This window comes from Elephantulus edwardii, unplaced genomic scaffold (assembly GCF_000299155.1).
Source record: "Elephantulus edwardii isolate Elephantulus edwardi_28Jun2011 unplaced genomic scaffold, EleEdw1.0 scaffold00031, whole genome shotgun sequence".
Taxonomy (NCBI): domain Eukaryota; kingdom Metazoa; phylum Chordata; class Mammalia; order Macroscelidea; family Macroscelididae; genus Elephantulus; species Elephantulus edwardii.
The window spans coordinates 20,074,263-20,090,710 of record NW_006399781.1 but is presented as its reverse complement, the minus strand read 5'-3'; the positions used below and the strand labels follow the sequence as shown (position 1 = coordinate 20,090,710).

Here is a 16,448-nt window from a genome sequence, read left to right as displayed (position 1 = left end):
ATGGCAAAGGACACACTGACAAAGGAGATTAATCAGAACTGGCTTTGACAAGCACTGTGGCAATTGGACAATTAAAACAGACATTCGGGGGGGAAGAATAACGAACTGGGGAGGAGGGTAGAGAAAATAGTGCAACAATAAAGGAATGAAAACCCAAAATCCCTGTAAATGTTCATTAAAACTAATAAAAGTTAATAATAATAAGAAGAAGAATAAGTTTATACATTGAGCACTAATGATAGAAGACCAGGTTAGTTGTGGGATGATATCAAGGATATCATCCATGAAGAAAGCAAAAGATCATTATTACAAAAACAGGAGAAAGAAAAAATAAAAATGGATGTCAGAAGAGACTATCTAAAGATTGCACTGGAGTGTCAAATAGCCAAATCTAAAGGAAAATATGTGGACATGAAAGAGCTAAACAGATGATTTCAAAGGGCCACTCAGGAGGACAAAGCAAAGTATTATAACGGAATGCAGAGAGAGCTGAAATTAGAGAATAAAAAGGGAAGAACTCGCTCTGCATTTCTCAAGCTGAAGAACAAATTTAAGCTTTGTGTTGTAATGCTGAAAGATGCTACGGCCAATGTGTTGAATGACCCAGAAAGTATCAAAAAAAGATGGAGGGAATACACACAGTCATTGTACAAGAAAGAATTGATTGACACTGAAAATTTTCAGGAAGTACCAGATGAATAGGAGTCAATGGTAATGAAGAAAAGAAGTAGAAGGTAAATTAAAGGCATTGTCAAAAAATAAGGCCCCAGGAACTGATGAGATACATACCAATTGGCATGTTCCAATTAACAGATGCAGTCTTGAATGCACTCACCAATCTATGCCTGGAAATTTGGAGGATGGCTGTCTGGCTAACATATTGGAAGAGGTCCATATTTGTTCCCACTCCCAAGAAGGGTGGTCCAACTGAATGTGGGAATTATTGGCTTCATGGTAGAAGATAGTCTTTCATTTGATGTACAGCCTCAGAAACCCAATAAAGGATCATCTATGATTCAGTTCTGATGCCACAATAATGAATAAAAGACAAGGATCATTTCCAGTTATTATCCCTTTCTACACCACTTTGCTCAAGCCATTCATTGCCCAAAATTGGTGACATAAAAATAATGCTACAGTATATTTAAGATCTTTGATCATTTCAGACCCAAGTGGAATTGGTGTGAGCTAGTGGTAATGCATATATGTACTTTCTATACATAGAACAAGAATCAACTGTCTAAACAAAGCAAGGGAACAATGCATGGTTTTAGATTAGGAGAAGTGTACATCATTGTTGTATCCTTTCTCCACACCAATTCAATCTGCATGATGAGCAAATTATTTCAGAAGCTGGGCTGTATGAAGAGAATGTGGCATCAGGATTGGAAGAAGACTAATCAACAACCTGCGTTATGCAGATGATACAACTGTGCTTGCAGAAAGGGAAGATAACTTGAAGCAGAAGGCTAAACACTACAGGCTTCAATAAGGATTACATCTCAACAATAAGAAAACAAAAACCCTCACTACTGAACCAGTGGGAAATACCATAAAGAAAAAGATTGAAGTTGTCAAAGATTTCATGAATTTCAAGACTTCAAGATGGTGAAACAATCATTTCAGAGATTAGGGAGATGGAACAGGACAGGGAAAGTTTCAGATGTGTTGTTCCTAGGGATTTATAGTTGACTTCACAGCAGCAGGAGTGACATCCACTTCCTAAATAACATGCCTCCAGAAACTCTAGGAACTTTGATAAATGTCAATAGTTACAGAAAGACTTTGGGTTTTGTTCATGGGGTTGCTATGAGTTGTGCTCAGCAACAATAACAATAATGTAGTTAATTCAACTTATGAGTATCATTCCATTTGTTATTTATTTCCATAGTCTTGCCATTGTTTCTTCTCTGGTCAGCACATCAAAATAGATGTTATAGGACAATTTTATTTATTCATGGAGTAAACAGTAGAAGAAAACAGAAAAGAAGCTCTTTTACTAGCATACTCTGCCTGCCTTTTTGTATTTTGCATACATTATTCTATATAATATTTTCAAAATCCACATTAGGTAGCTAAACAGTATGTTGTCTTAGTTTTACAGACATAAACCCAAAAACTCAGGTAATTTTCCCAAGAACACAGAGAGTCTAAGAAGCTTACAATGTCATATGGACATTGAAAAGCTCTTTTTTAGTAGATGCCACCCAATTGTCAATGCATATATGCTGAGTTTTTGTTCATTCATTGGCTTCATAGGCAGATAAAATAGAATAATATCTCAATCACTGAATATACTGTAAATATACAATCTGTGTGCAAGTTATTTATTAATCTTTTTAAGGCTTAATTTTTTAATCTCAAAACAAAGATTACAAACATGTCTGCTTCATAGGATTGTTTAGAAGGGAAAAAGAGATAATCCATGTTAAGTTCTTGGCACACTGCAACTATGCCAGCAAAACATTGCTTTTTTTATATTTTTTTTATTAGCAAAGCAGTCCCTGTACAGCAGAACAGCGAGTGCCTTATTCATCCCTCTGAGAAACAGTGAGCACCATTTTATGATGGTATAAACAAAGCACAATGAGAGTGCTAATGAGGAAGTGACAGACTCTGCCTGAGTGAGCAAAGTCCCCTAAAGGTTGCCACATCGGAGCTGTACCTTACAGGGTCTGTCACACTTTCCTGATTTGGAAGTTGGGGTTGGGAGGAGCTGTATCACAAGAATGAGGATGTCTGTGAACAAAAACATGGGATAGGATAGTACATAGCCAGAGAATTAAAGGCTAATTGCACTGGGAAAGTCTGCTGTCAGAGACCTCTCCAGAGCACTGAAGAGCAATGCTGTCAGTCTGGAGACTAAGGTGCACCTGGGGTAGGTGTTTCAGAGACAATAAGGTTGGCACAGGATAGAGTAGGATTCAGAGCTGTTGTACATAGGGTCACTATGAATTGCAAGTGACTCGACAGTACATAACAATAACAGCCGTATAGGAATTGAACATGGGGTGCATAGAATGGATAGCAGGAGATCCAGTCAGGATTTCAGGTTAGAGTCAGAGCATAAAGGCTCAGACCTGTCACAATCTAGAATCTGAGCTTTGTTCTATAAACAACGGGAAGCATGAGAAGTTTCTAAGCAGGAGAGCAGCATGTTCATATTTTCATGTTGGAAAGAGGTTTGGGGTAGGAAGACATATCTGGGCAGCAGATTAGCAGGAAGATGGTAGGGAAGCCTCAGAAACACTCCCAAACATGAGTGATATGCAGAGAGGACTGGACAACAGGACTCCTTTTTAGGGAGCTATACAGGCAAAGGGGTAAGGAGCTGTGCTGCCATCCCAAAGGCATGAAGTTTAAATCCACCAGCTGCTCCGTGGAACAAAGATGGTCAGTCACCTCCCGTGGAATTTACTGCCCCTGAAAATCTACTGGAGTGTCAGCTTGCCACTTGAAAGAACACAAAACTAACAACAATTTGGGAGATAAATCGCAAATGACAATATCATAAACCTGAGATTCATTTCTTCAAGAGGAACGCTTTTCCGGGTTTCATCCATCATGTACTAAAAATGCTGAGCTCTGGTGGTCAAGTGGTAAAGAGTTGTGCTGTCAACCCAAAGGCAGGCAGTTTGAAACTAGCAGCTACTCTGCAGGACAAAGATGGATAGTCTCTTCCCATGCCATTTTCAAAGGCATTTCCAGCCTCTGAAAACCCATTGGAGGGCCGGCTAGTAGTTGGTTCTCAACTTGAGGATAGATAACAACAATAGAGTTAAAAATGTGAGGGTTTTTTTAAAAATGAAAAGTGTTGATGTTCATTATTATCGAGTCTCAGTTAGTTTCCAAAGGCTGCAAATCGCATAAGAGGAGACTGCCCATCCTTTTCCCTCAGAGAAGCTATTAGATTTGAACAGCCTGCCTTCGTGTTGGCAGTACAACTCTTAACCCATTATAGAGGAATACTAAATGTCAGACTCTAAAACAATTAGTTGTTATTGTTGTTGTTGTTGTTGTTGTTCTTAAGTGCCGTTGAATCACCTGCGACTCATAGCGACCCTATGTACAACAGCCCTAAACTCTACCCTATCCTGGGCCAATCTCACCATCTCCGACACACCTGCCCCTATTATTACCCCAGTCACTGAATCAGTCCATCTCATCGAAGGTCTTCCTCTCCTGCGCTGTCCCTCCACCCTCCCAAGCATGACGTCACTCTCCAAGGACCGGTCCCTCCTTGAAACATGTGCAAAGTATGTCAGATGAAGCTTCAGAATCCTTCCTCCAAGGAGCAGCCCAGCTTCACCCTCTCCAGGACAAACCTGTTCATTTTCCTAGCAGTCCATGGTATACCCTCAAACTCTTCTCCAGCACCACAGCTCAAAGACATCAATTCTCCTTCTATCCTCCTTAGTCACTGTCCAACTCTCTGATGCATAACAAGTGATAGCAAAGACCATGGCCTGTATCAGACTGACTTAGTCTCCAGACAGACACAATTGCTCTTCAGTACTTTGGAGAGGTCCCTAAGAGCAGACTTTCCCATCACAATACATCTTTCAATTTCTGGCTACTAGTGCCGAGAGTGTTGACTGTGGAGCCAAGCAAACTGAAGCTGTGAACAATCTCAATCTCTTCACCATCCGTCCTGATGCTGCCAATTGGCCCAGTGGTGAGAATCTTGGTCTTCTTGACATTGAGCCTCAATCCATATTGGAGGCTGCAGTCCTTGGCCATCTGCAGCAAGCGCTTCAGGTCCTCCTCAGTTTCAGCAAGCAGGGTTGTGTCATCTGCATAATGGAGATTGTTGAATCTTCCACCAATCCTGACACCACGCTTCTCCCCATAGAGCCCAGCCTCCCAGATAATCTGTTCTGCATACAGATTGAAAAGGTATGGAGACAGGACATATCCCTGGCATACACCCTTCCCAATTCTGAACCATGCAGTGTTTCCTTTTGTTGTTCTGATGACTGCCTCTTGTTCCAAGTATAGGTTTCACGTTAGCACGATCAAGTGTTCTGGGATTTCCATTCTTCTCAGAGTCAGCCACAGTTTATTATGATCTACACATTCAAACGCCTTTGCATAATCAATGAAGCACAGATCGACACTCCTCTGGTACTCCCTGCTTTCAGCTAAGATCCATCTAACATTAGCTACAATATCCCTAGTACCACGACCCCTTCTAAACCCAGCCTGGACTTCCGGCAGTTCTCTGTTGATGTGCTGTTCCAGTCATTTTTGGATAATCTTCAGTAGAATCTTGCTTGTGTATGAAATAAACAATATTGTTCTACAGTTTCCACACTCTGTTGGGTCACCCTTCTTTTGAATGGGAACAAATATAGATCTTTTCCAGTCAGTTGGCCAAGTGGTTGTTCTCTAGATTTCTTGGCACAACTTGGTGAGCACGTCCAGGGCAGCATCTCTTAGCTGAAATACATCAATTGGTATACCATCTATTCCTGGGACCTTATTTTTTGCTATTTCCTTCAAAGCAGCCTGAACTTCTTCCTCCATCACTATAATCTCTTGCTCATCTGTTGTTTCATGAAATTCTTCTGTGTCTGCCAATTCCTTTTGATACAGTGACTCGGTATATTCTTTCCATCTTCTTTTAATACTTCCTGGATAATTTCATATTCTTCCTAAAGCATCCTTGATTATAACAACTCTAGGTTTGAATTTGCTCTTTAGTTCCTTGAACTTAAGAAATGGTGAGCGAGTTCGGCCCTTTTGATTTTTTGACTCCAACTCCTTGCACATTTTATTGTAATATTTACTTTGTCATCCTGTGCTGCCTTTTGAAATCTTCTGTTCAGCTCTTTAGTATCTTAAATTAGTCCTTATTTTTTGGCTTCTCTGCACTCCAATGCAATTTTCAGAGTCTCTTCTGACATCCATTTTGGTCTTCTCTTCCTCTTCTGTCTTTGCAAAGACATGTTTGCACTCTTCTTGGATGATACCCTTGGTATCCTCCCACAACTCATCTGGTCTTTGTTCATTAGTGTTCAAGGCCTCAAACCTGTTCCTGAGATGGTTCTGAAATTTACGTGGGATAGACTCAAAGTTATATTTTGGTTCCTGTCAATTTGGTTTAATTTTCCTCAGCTTCAGCTTGAACTTGTATATGAGTAATTGGTGTTCTGTTCCACAATCAGCTCCTGCCCTAGTTTTCACAGCTGATATCGAACTTCTCCAGCAGTTTTTTTCCACAGATGCATACCATCAGATGAAATACATGTATATAACTTGTGCTTTGTCTCTTAAAAACATATTTGCAATGAATAAGTCACTGATTGTGCAAAATTCATTCTCTCTCCAGCTCCATTTCTGTCACCGAGTCCATGTTTTCCAACTACTGAATCTTCTACTCTGTTCCCAATTTTTGCATCCCAGTCACCCATCATTGCAATACGTCTTTTAATTTCCTGGCTGTTGGTTCCAAGAGTGTTGACTGTGGATCCAAGCAAATCGAAACTGTGAACAGTCTCAATCTCTTCACTGTCCATCATGATGCTGTTAATGTGAAACCTATACTTGGACCAGGAGGTAATCATCAGAACAAAGAAAGGAAACACTGCATAGTTCAAAATTGGAAAGGGTGTACGCCAGGCCTGTATCCTATCTCCATAACTTTTTCAATCTCTATGCAAAACAGGTTACTCAGGCTCTATGAGGAGAAATGTGGCATCAGGATTGCAGGAAGAATCATCAACAATCTGCATTATGAAGATGACACAACCTTGCTTGCTGAAACTGAAGAGTACCTGAAGCACTTGCTGTGGAAGGTCAGGAACTGCAGCGTTCAGTATGGATTGAGACTCAATATAAAGAAAATAATTAAGAAAACAAAAAACCTCAAAAAATCAAACAAAAACAAAGTAGTTATAATTCTCAAGAATTGCTGCTGTGAAATGTAATGATCAGGTTGGTGTTCTTGCTTTCTCAAAAACCATTGCCAAAGAGACTTTGAAATATAAACAGTTAATTAATTGAGTAAATAGACTCTACATATCATACTAATCTATCCCTGTGGCTCTGAAATTTTAACATTCTCTGGAGAAGGAATACTGATTAAAATCAACTAAGCAGGAAAAAGAATTCTGATTTAGAGGGGGGTTTCTTCAAGGTCTATTTAACCAACCTGGCGGCGGGGGCGAGGAACACAATGAAAGATTTTCATGAATTCCATAGTATCAAGTACAATCAAACTCTTCAAAACACTCCATGTTTCAGGATACATCTGTATTTTAAAGGTAAAGACATTTTATATTGTGTTGTTATTATTATTATTATTATTATTATTATAAATCAAGATACAGAAAGTCAGAGAACACTGAATTTTCAAAGAAATATACAGGCAATAACTAAAATAAAAAGGATAATAAATAACGCAATACCATAAAAACATGCTCTAACAAATTTTAAAAGCTAGAGAAATTTGACGACCTTTTAGAAAATCACTGCTTATCTACACTGACAGACACAGGTAGAAAATTTGAACATACCTAAAAGAAGAAAGTTAGCAGGTCATTAAAACTTCCCAATAAAAAAAAAAAATTAAAAAAATTCCACCCAGGATGACTTCACGGGCAAATTTTACTAAACATTCAGAAAAGAGTTGACACCAACCAATCCTATTAAAATTATCTCAGAACATAGAAAATAGTGGGATACACCCAAGTTCATTCTATGAAGCAAGCATAACCCTAATACCAAAGCCAGGTAAAAACACAATTAAAAAAGAAAATTATAGACCAATATCCCTGAAGAACATAGATGTGATGCTGTTGTTGATTGCCTTCGAGTTGAGCCTGACTCACAGTGACTCTATGAAAAAAAGGCCTGAAGCCCCTCTACAACTATAGACATTTATCATCCAGTGGCATATTGTTCAGGGAGTGGATGCCACTCCTGCTAGGGATGGGCAAGTTAGCAACTGGCTGTCGAAAAGGGGGCTATTGCTCAGCTGCGAAAGGAGATGCCGCCACGTCTGCAAAGGATGGTCATGCGTAACTGCTCCAGCTTCTTGATTAAGAGGAACAAGCCGACCTACAGGACAGAGTCCAATAACCTCAAAGGCCACAACTCCTTCCTCTTGAACGGGCTGATCCACCGGGAGACTGTGGGTGTCTACAACAAGGGGGTCGTGGTGGTGATGAAGCGGAGGTCAGGCCAGAGGAAGCCAGCCACCGCCGATGTGCGGACCAACATCCACAAGAACGCCCCGGCCATGCTCAGCACCATTCGCCACATGATCTGCAAGAACTAGTAAAGGCCTGACCTGCGCATGGCCGCCATCCGCAGGGTCAGCCATCCTGCGCAGCCAGAAAAAGCCTGCGATGGTGAAGAGGAAGCAAACCCGCCCCACCCAGAGCTCCTGAGCAATAGCCACCCCAGCAATAAAGACAGCTCGTCCCCACCAAAAAGAAAAAAAGAAAGAAAAGGGGGCTATTAGGGCATGAGGCAGGAAGTAGCTGCTTATATTCTTTCACAGAAGTAGTTGTCAGTAGGATGATTGATTGTAAGGAAGGGGGGAAAAATCCCCACAATGTAAATGAACGAAATATAGTGTAAATGAAGGACTGTATGGAACACAATGTATGTACATGAAACACAATGTGTGTGAACAGAAAAGAAGAATACAGATACCAAAATCCTAGCCGATAGAATCAAATGTCATGTGAAAAAGATAATGCATCATGATCAAGCAGGATTCGTACCAGGTATATAATGATGATTTAATACAAGAAAAATCATCAATAATAATCATATCAATAAAGCAAAGGAAGAACCACATGATCATAATAATTGATGTGGAAAAACATTTGGAAACATTCAATCCCTTCCTGATAGGAAAACTCAACAAAATTGGAATAAAAGATAAATTACTCGACATAGGCCATATACACAACACATTACCAACATTACCCTCAATGGAGAGAAGTTAAGTGTTCCCTTTGCAAACAGGCACCTGTTGTGAATAAAGGCTGAGTTTCTGGTAGTTTCTTGTCGTTGTGCTGCTGCAACCATTTTTAAATTCTTTTCAGCCAGATTTTATGGTGTATGATATAGTTGAGTACTTTCTGCATTCTGTTGGATCTTTTTTTAGAATGGGTACATACAGGTAGGTATCTTTTACATCTGGTTGGCCTGGTAGCTCTATTTCAAATTTCTGTGCATAGATCATATAGCATGTTCAGTGCTGCATCCATTTGGTGACATGTCTCAGTTGCTGTTCAATTTCTGGAGCCTTGTTTCTCCACAAATGCCTTCAGTGTCCCTTGGACTTCTTCCTTCATTACAGCTGCCTCTTGATCCTCTGCTACTTCCTGAAATAGTTAAGCATCAACCAATTCTAAATGGTAGAGCGACTCTGTATTCCTTTTAGCTTTTTTTGATGCTTCCTCAGCCATTCAATATATTCCCCACGGAATCCTTCACTAGTGTAACTGGAGATACAAAGTTTTCTTCCGTTCTTTCAATTTGAGAAATACTAATCATGTTCTTCCCCTCTGGTTTTCTATTCCAGGTCTTCATGTATTCCAATTTTTGGGTTGGCTTCAAACCACTCTTTGAGCTCTTCTGTTCAGTCCTCCGACTTCATCATTTTTTTCTATATTCTTAACTTGAGTTTCAGAGTCTCTTCTGGCATCCACTTTGGTTTTTTTCTTTCTTTTTAATTTTTTTTTAATTTTCTACTTGCTTATTGGACCAAGAGGTAGTCGTCAGAACAGAGCAAGGAGACATTACATGGTTCAAAATCAAGAAGGGGTCCATCAGGGATGTATTCTGTCTCCATACCTTTTCAATCTGTATGCAGAACAGATCATCTGAGACGCCTGGCTGTAGGAGGAGGAATGTGGCATCAGGATTGGAAGAGTCATGAACAACCTGCATTTTGCAGATGACACAACCCTGCTTGCTGAAACTGAAGAGGACCTGAAGCACTTGCTGCAGAAGGTCAAGGACTGCAGTCTTCAATATGGATTTGAAGCTCAACATCAAGAAAACAAAAATTCTCACCACTGGGCCATTTGGCAGCATCAGTATGGATGGTGAAGAGATTGAGATAGTTAACAGTTTTAGTTTACTTGGTTCCATAGTCAACACTCTTGGTAACAGCAGCCAGGAAATCAAGAGACAAATTGCATTGGGGAAGTCAGCTGTAAGGGACCTCTCAAGAGTACTCAAGAGCAATGACATCAGGCTGGAAACTAAGATGCGTCTGATCCAGGCTATAGTCTTTGCAATTACGTGCTATGCATCAGAGAGTTGGACAGTGAATAGGAATGATAGAAAGAAAATTGATGTGTTTGAGCTGTGGTGCTGGAGAAGAGTGTTGACTATACCATGGAGAACAGACAGGTATGTCCTAGAGAGGGTAAAGCCAGACTGCTCCTTGGAGTCAAGGATTCTGAATCTTCATCTGACATACTTTGGGCATGTTACAAGGAGGGACTGATCCTTGGAGAGGGACATCATGTTTGGGAGAGTGGAGGGATGGTGCAGGAGAGGAAGACCCTTGATGAGATGGATCGTTTCTGTGATTGGAGGGGTGGGAATGAGTGCGTTTGGGATGACTAGGTTGGCACAGGATAGAACGGCATTTAGGGCTCTTATACGTAGGGTCACTATGAGTCACAAGCAACTCGATGGCACATAACAATAACAACAACAACTTGCTTATTTACAAAATTCAAACACATTGTTTTCAAGAACAGATTCTTTCAACTTAACTCATCCCCAAACCCGACAAATTGTACAATCCTATTATTAATTCCCCCTCCCTCTTTTTAATAACATTTTGCTTTCTTAAAGTATTACTAATGTAATCCACAAATTACCTAAGCTTCCGTCATTAGTATTCAGTACATCACATCTATTCTTGAGATGGTCTGTAAATTTAGGTGCAATCCACTCAAGGCTACATTTGACCTCTCATGAACTTATTTTTATTTTCTTCTGCTTCAATTTGTAATTAATAATCTGTTCTATATTTGTCCCCTTACTAGGTTTTACAGACAATATTGAGCTTCTCCACTATCTACCTTTACTATACAGTGATGGTAATCCACCAGTGACTACATCAACAAAGATGCAATGGTGGAGATTGTGAGGATGCCAAAACACCAGGCAGGGTTTCATTCTTTTGTATAAAGAGCTACTGAGAGTTAGATTCTGCTTGACAGCACCTAACAACAAATAACCACTCTTTCAACAAAGGTAATAAATGTTATTCTTGTACACCACCTGGTAAATTCTATATGTATAATCACTGTTTGTATTTTTTATAAAAGTATTTGTAGTTAATAAGTCATAATTGTCATAGTTGTTATGTACCATGAAATAAAAACACAACTGGCCCTCCAGCAATTTGTCAAAGATAGTTAATCACACAGAAGGAGACTGCCTTTCTTTTTACTGCAGAACAACAGTAAGCAGATTAAAGCCAAATACTTCTGGGTTGACAGTGCAATTCCTTACCACTAGGCCACCAGAGTTCCCTTAAATGTCAGTAATGCCATGTTAATAGCTTGTATATTAATAATACGTGTGTAGATATTATTCAATGACTAACAGTGCACATTGGGATAGCTACTGAAATGATCTTTACTATGATAAATGTAGCATCATTTTTTTTCCAACTCTTTTCCAAAGTAATAGATTGTATGACTTATTGATTTGAAACAATAGACATCATAATCTCCATTATATTGAAAAACATTAAAATCTTAAGAAAACTCAGTATTTTTTAAATTTCAAAGAACGGTATTATTAAAAAGAACTACAAAATTTGAAACAAGCACATCTTTCTCATACAAGCATGCCAGGATATTCATAACTTTGAGTATAGTAGCAAATACTAGACTTACATCAACATAAGACTGGTTAAATAAATTTTATGTAGCCATACAAGAAAATACTTTGCAGTCATTAAAATGTAGTAGTAAGACTATATTGTTTATTTGGAAAGAATTTCAATATATATAATATGCAAATAATGAACAAAACTTTCTGTATGTCAATGCATACATATGCATGTCTCCATGAAATTTTTCTAGAAGGATATATAAAAAGCTACTATTAGTTTGTAGAGAGTAGCTCCTTCTGCATTTGGAAATAGATTTTTTCATTTATCATATTTTTATAGTGTTTATTTTTTATGAAAATGTGTGATTATTTTCATTTCAGAGAGAAGCACCTTAAGGAATAATAATCAAGCCTTTTTCCTTTCACAATTTCAATATTGCCTGTGCAAATATCTGAGCAAACGTATACACTCACATATGTGCCACATTTTATGCGGTGATTTGGGATGCAGCACTTTTATATCAGTTAATAGAGCCAGTTATTGTCTTCAAAAGTTCCATTTTTAAAAAGCAAAAACAATATGTCAGGACAGTTGATTAAAAGCTCTCCATCTCCTACATCCACCTACATAAATTCAATAATTGCACAAAAGACCTTCAGACCATTTGGAATTTTTATAACAAAGCAATCAATCAATAAACCACTCCTCAAATGTGTGTGTTTGTTATTTTCTAGATATGTTGCTGTCTGGATGCAAGTATTATGTTTTAGGATTTAAATAGATAATTCTAGTTTACCCACTGTGTAGCTATTAATTGCTTAGCACTGGGTGAGATCCCATAAGTAAACACTGAATGAGGTCCCGTACATAGACTTTCCTCAAGAAGCTGATTACCTTTCAAAAGGTGGGATGGACAATACAAACACCTAACAAACAGACAATACCACAAATGTGCTGAATTGAATATAACCAAGAGCCCAGATATAATGAGGGATTGCTAGGGAACTGTCAGTAAGGGCTTCATACAAGAATGAAGATTTGTGAGATCACAAGCAACAATCAAGCCACAAAACCAGCTAATGCTTTGCTTCTTAAAATTGACCTTGGGAATCCAGGCTTCAGTAGTACATGAGTTCCAGCACACTATAGCAAATCAGAGATTCTGTTACCTGGATGTCTAAGCAAAACGCCACACCAAACCAATTTGAGTTCAAATTGACAGCAAAATACAGAAAAATGCTAAATCACTGGCACTTTTTTAAAAATCAAGGTAATTAACTTTGTTTATCCGGATTGCGAAGCTACATGGTAGAAAATGAATTATTTCGGGATATTGCTAAAGATGCAGGACTTTGAAGAGATCCCCTACCCTTCTCTCACCCCTCTTGAATTATTATGCCCATTACCAAATCCATGTCTAAATCAGAAAATTACTGAAATGCAAATTGAACAGAGCAATTTATGTGTGACTGAAAATATCCCAGAGTTAATAGAGCTCCACTGATGAGATCTAAACAAGAAAAGGGACTAGCGGAGTCTAATTTACAATGGTGTTATTTAGCAACATAAATTTAACCAAAAGCAATGTGTATCTCTAAAATCATAAATACATGCCAGAGGAAAATGGAGTTAAAACAGGGATTTGCACAGAGAATGCTTTGTTAGGAAAGAAAAGGATCATAGAATCATCACATTAGTGCAAGATGCACAGTGAGATTTTCCAACTGTTGGATATAATTAAACTAGCAAATTAAAAATCATGTTTACCTTTCTCTACTCCGGAAACATACATCAGTGACTCCGTTCTTTGTGATTTAAAGAAAGCTTCCACAAAAGAATATCTCCACTGAAATTCTCTTTAAAAATGTAGATTCGAAAACTTTGGATTTTCAAAATTTCTCTACTAAAATAAATAAATCCCAGCTGAAGATGAATCTTCATCCACTAATGTCCTACTGGAAATTATATATACCAGAATTTGTAGAATTTTATAGATAAATTAATTAAAACATGTATAGAAGAACAAATTGAGACCCAGACATGTTACCCAAGGTGATAAAGCTAAATTTTGTGGCAACTAAATAAAAACTCATCCCATCTGGCCTAATCTGGTTGGTCCCTTTCCCTATACTGTGCTTCAGATTATTTCCAAGATACTGCAAGAATGAAACTCAGAAAGATACATAAGGGAGGAAACATGAGCTGTGTAATTTTTTTCACTAAGAAGGAAAGATGAAGTATCATAAAACAACTACATTTATTTCACTATTTTATCTAATTAGATTCTGCTAAAATCAGTTGAGGTTTTGTTTGGTTTTTGGGTTTTTTTCTCATCTATCAAATTCAGAATTTCAGAAATTCAGTAGACAGAGTTCAGGTCTTCTGTGCAAACCTTTCTCTGAATCGTATTCGACTTGACGACACTTAACCACTGCTAAATTAGACGAGTGCCGTTATATCTGGAGGAACACTCTTCCACTTGGCACATCACTCTTTGTCAATGTGCTGTATGAGGTAGTCTGGGTTTGCTATCATGCTGAACCTTATGGGTGTCAAATACCAGAATGGTTTCCCACTGTGGACAGTGTTTGGTGGAGCTCCCAGTAGTAAAACAGTTTTGGAAGCAGGGCTGACATCCACTCCCTAAACTACATGCCTCTAGAAAGTCTATGAACTTCGAGAAATTACAATAGTTATGAAAGGTATTAGGTCTTTTGTTCATAGAGTGGTTATGAGCTGTGCTTGACTTGATGGTAATCAACTATAACAGGCTGGATTTAAAGCTTTTTTTTTCTATAATTATATTTTATTAATTTTCATAAACATTTACAGAGATTTTGGGCTGGATTTAAAGCTTGAACTAGAAAGGAGATTAAGAAACTGTGTGGGAGGGGTGTGTGTGTGTGTGTGTGTGTGTGTGTGTGTGTGTGTGTGTGTTTCAAAACTGTGTTAATATTCAAGTCTTCAACACAATAAAATTGTTTTTAAGTGCTACTGAGCCACGCACAACCCATGGCAACACTATGAATAACAGATTGGAACTCCGTCCTGTCTTCGGCCATTTTCATCATCTCTGGCATACTTGAGCCCACTGCGTTAGCCACCACTTCAGTCCATCTTGTTGAGGCCTTGTTCTCCCCTGACCCTTCACTTTTCCAAGCATGATCCTCTTCCAAGGATAGCCCCTCCTAACAGCATGCCCAAAGTATATGAGACAAAGCCTTTCCCTCTTTGCCTCTAAGGAGCATTCTGGCTGAACTTTCTCCAAGACATATTTCTTGTTCTTTAGGCAGTCTATAGGATATTTAGTACTCTTCTCCAACACCACAGCTCAAAGACATCAATTCTTCTGTCATCCTTGTTTATTGTCCAGCTCACAAATGCATGGAATTACCATGGCCTGAGCCAGGCATGCCTTCGTCTTTAAACTGTCATCATTTTTCTTCAGTAATCTGGAGTGAGTTAGCAATATTTATTGTCTTCTGACAAAAGTAACTACTTATTCAAATTGATCATCTTATCCCCTTATGAGGCTAAATTAATGGACTATGAGAAGCATTACCATTTTCAGTAACTCTCTGGGAACTACCAGAAATTCAAAGCAAATGCAAAAGAGGTCATGAAGCAAGGGATATCATTTCTGATGTCAGCTGGATCTTAGCTGAAAGCAGAGAATACCAGAAAGATGTGTGTTTGTGTATTATTGACTATGCAAAGGCATTTGACTGTGTGGGTCATAAATTATGGTTTGCATTGAGAAGAAAGGAAACCTCAGATCACCTCTTTGTGCTCGTGTGAAATCTCTACATAAGCAAAGAAGCAGTCATCTGAATAGAACACAGGAACACTGCGGTTTAAAATCAGAAAAGGTGTCATCAGGGTTGTATCCTTTTTCCATATTTATTCAATCTGTACATTTAATAACTATGTTGAGAAACTAGACTACATGCAAAATAATCTAGCATCGTGATTAGAAGAAAACTCGTCAACAAATTGCATTAAGATGACACAGTCTTCCTCGCCCAAGTGAAGAATATCTGATTACTTCTAGAGATCTGTTCTGTTACTGCAGAACATCAGACGAGAGCTTTCAGTGTGAATTAGACTTCAGTATCAAGAAAGCAAAAATCCTCATGACTGGACAAATGCTAAACATGATGACAGATGGAGAAAAGATTGAACTTGTCCAGCATTTCATATCTCTTGGATTTGCATTCAGTGCTCACAGTAGCAGTTGAGGCATCAAAAGATTGTTGCATTGAAAAAGTCGACTGACACAGACCTCTCTAAAGTGCTAAAGAGTAAGGAGGTCAACTTAAAGACGAAGGTGTGCTGATCCAAATAGTGGTATTTTCCTTTGCCTCATATTCACGTGGAAATTGGACAATTAATAAAGAAGATCAAAGAAAAGTTAATGCTTTTGAATTGTGGTATTGACAAAGAGTATTGAATATATCACAGAATGGCAAAAGATAAAACACACCTGTCTTGGAGGAAGTACAACAAAGATACTCCTTAGAGACAAGCATAGTGAAAATTCATCTCACAGACTTTGAGTATGTTGTCAGAAGTGGCCAGTCTTTAGCAAAAGGCAGAGTGATGGCGAAAGGAGAGTGTCAATAAA

General features: G+C 38.5%; 1 pseudogene; it reads left to right on the top strand.

The window, feature by feature from the left end:
• Positions 1–7,990: 7,990 nt before the first annotated feature.
• LOC102861969 lies at positions 7,991–8,467 on the top strand (annotated as a pseudogene).
• Positions 8,468–16,448: the final 7,981 nt, after the last annotated feature.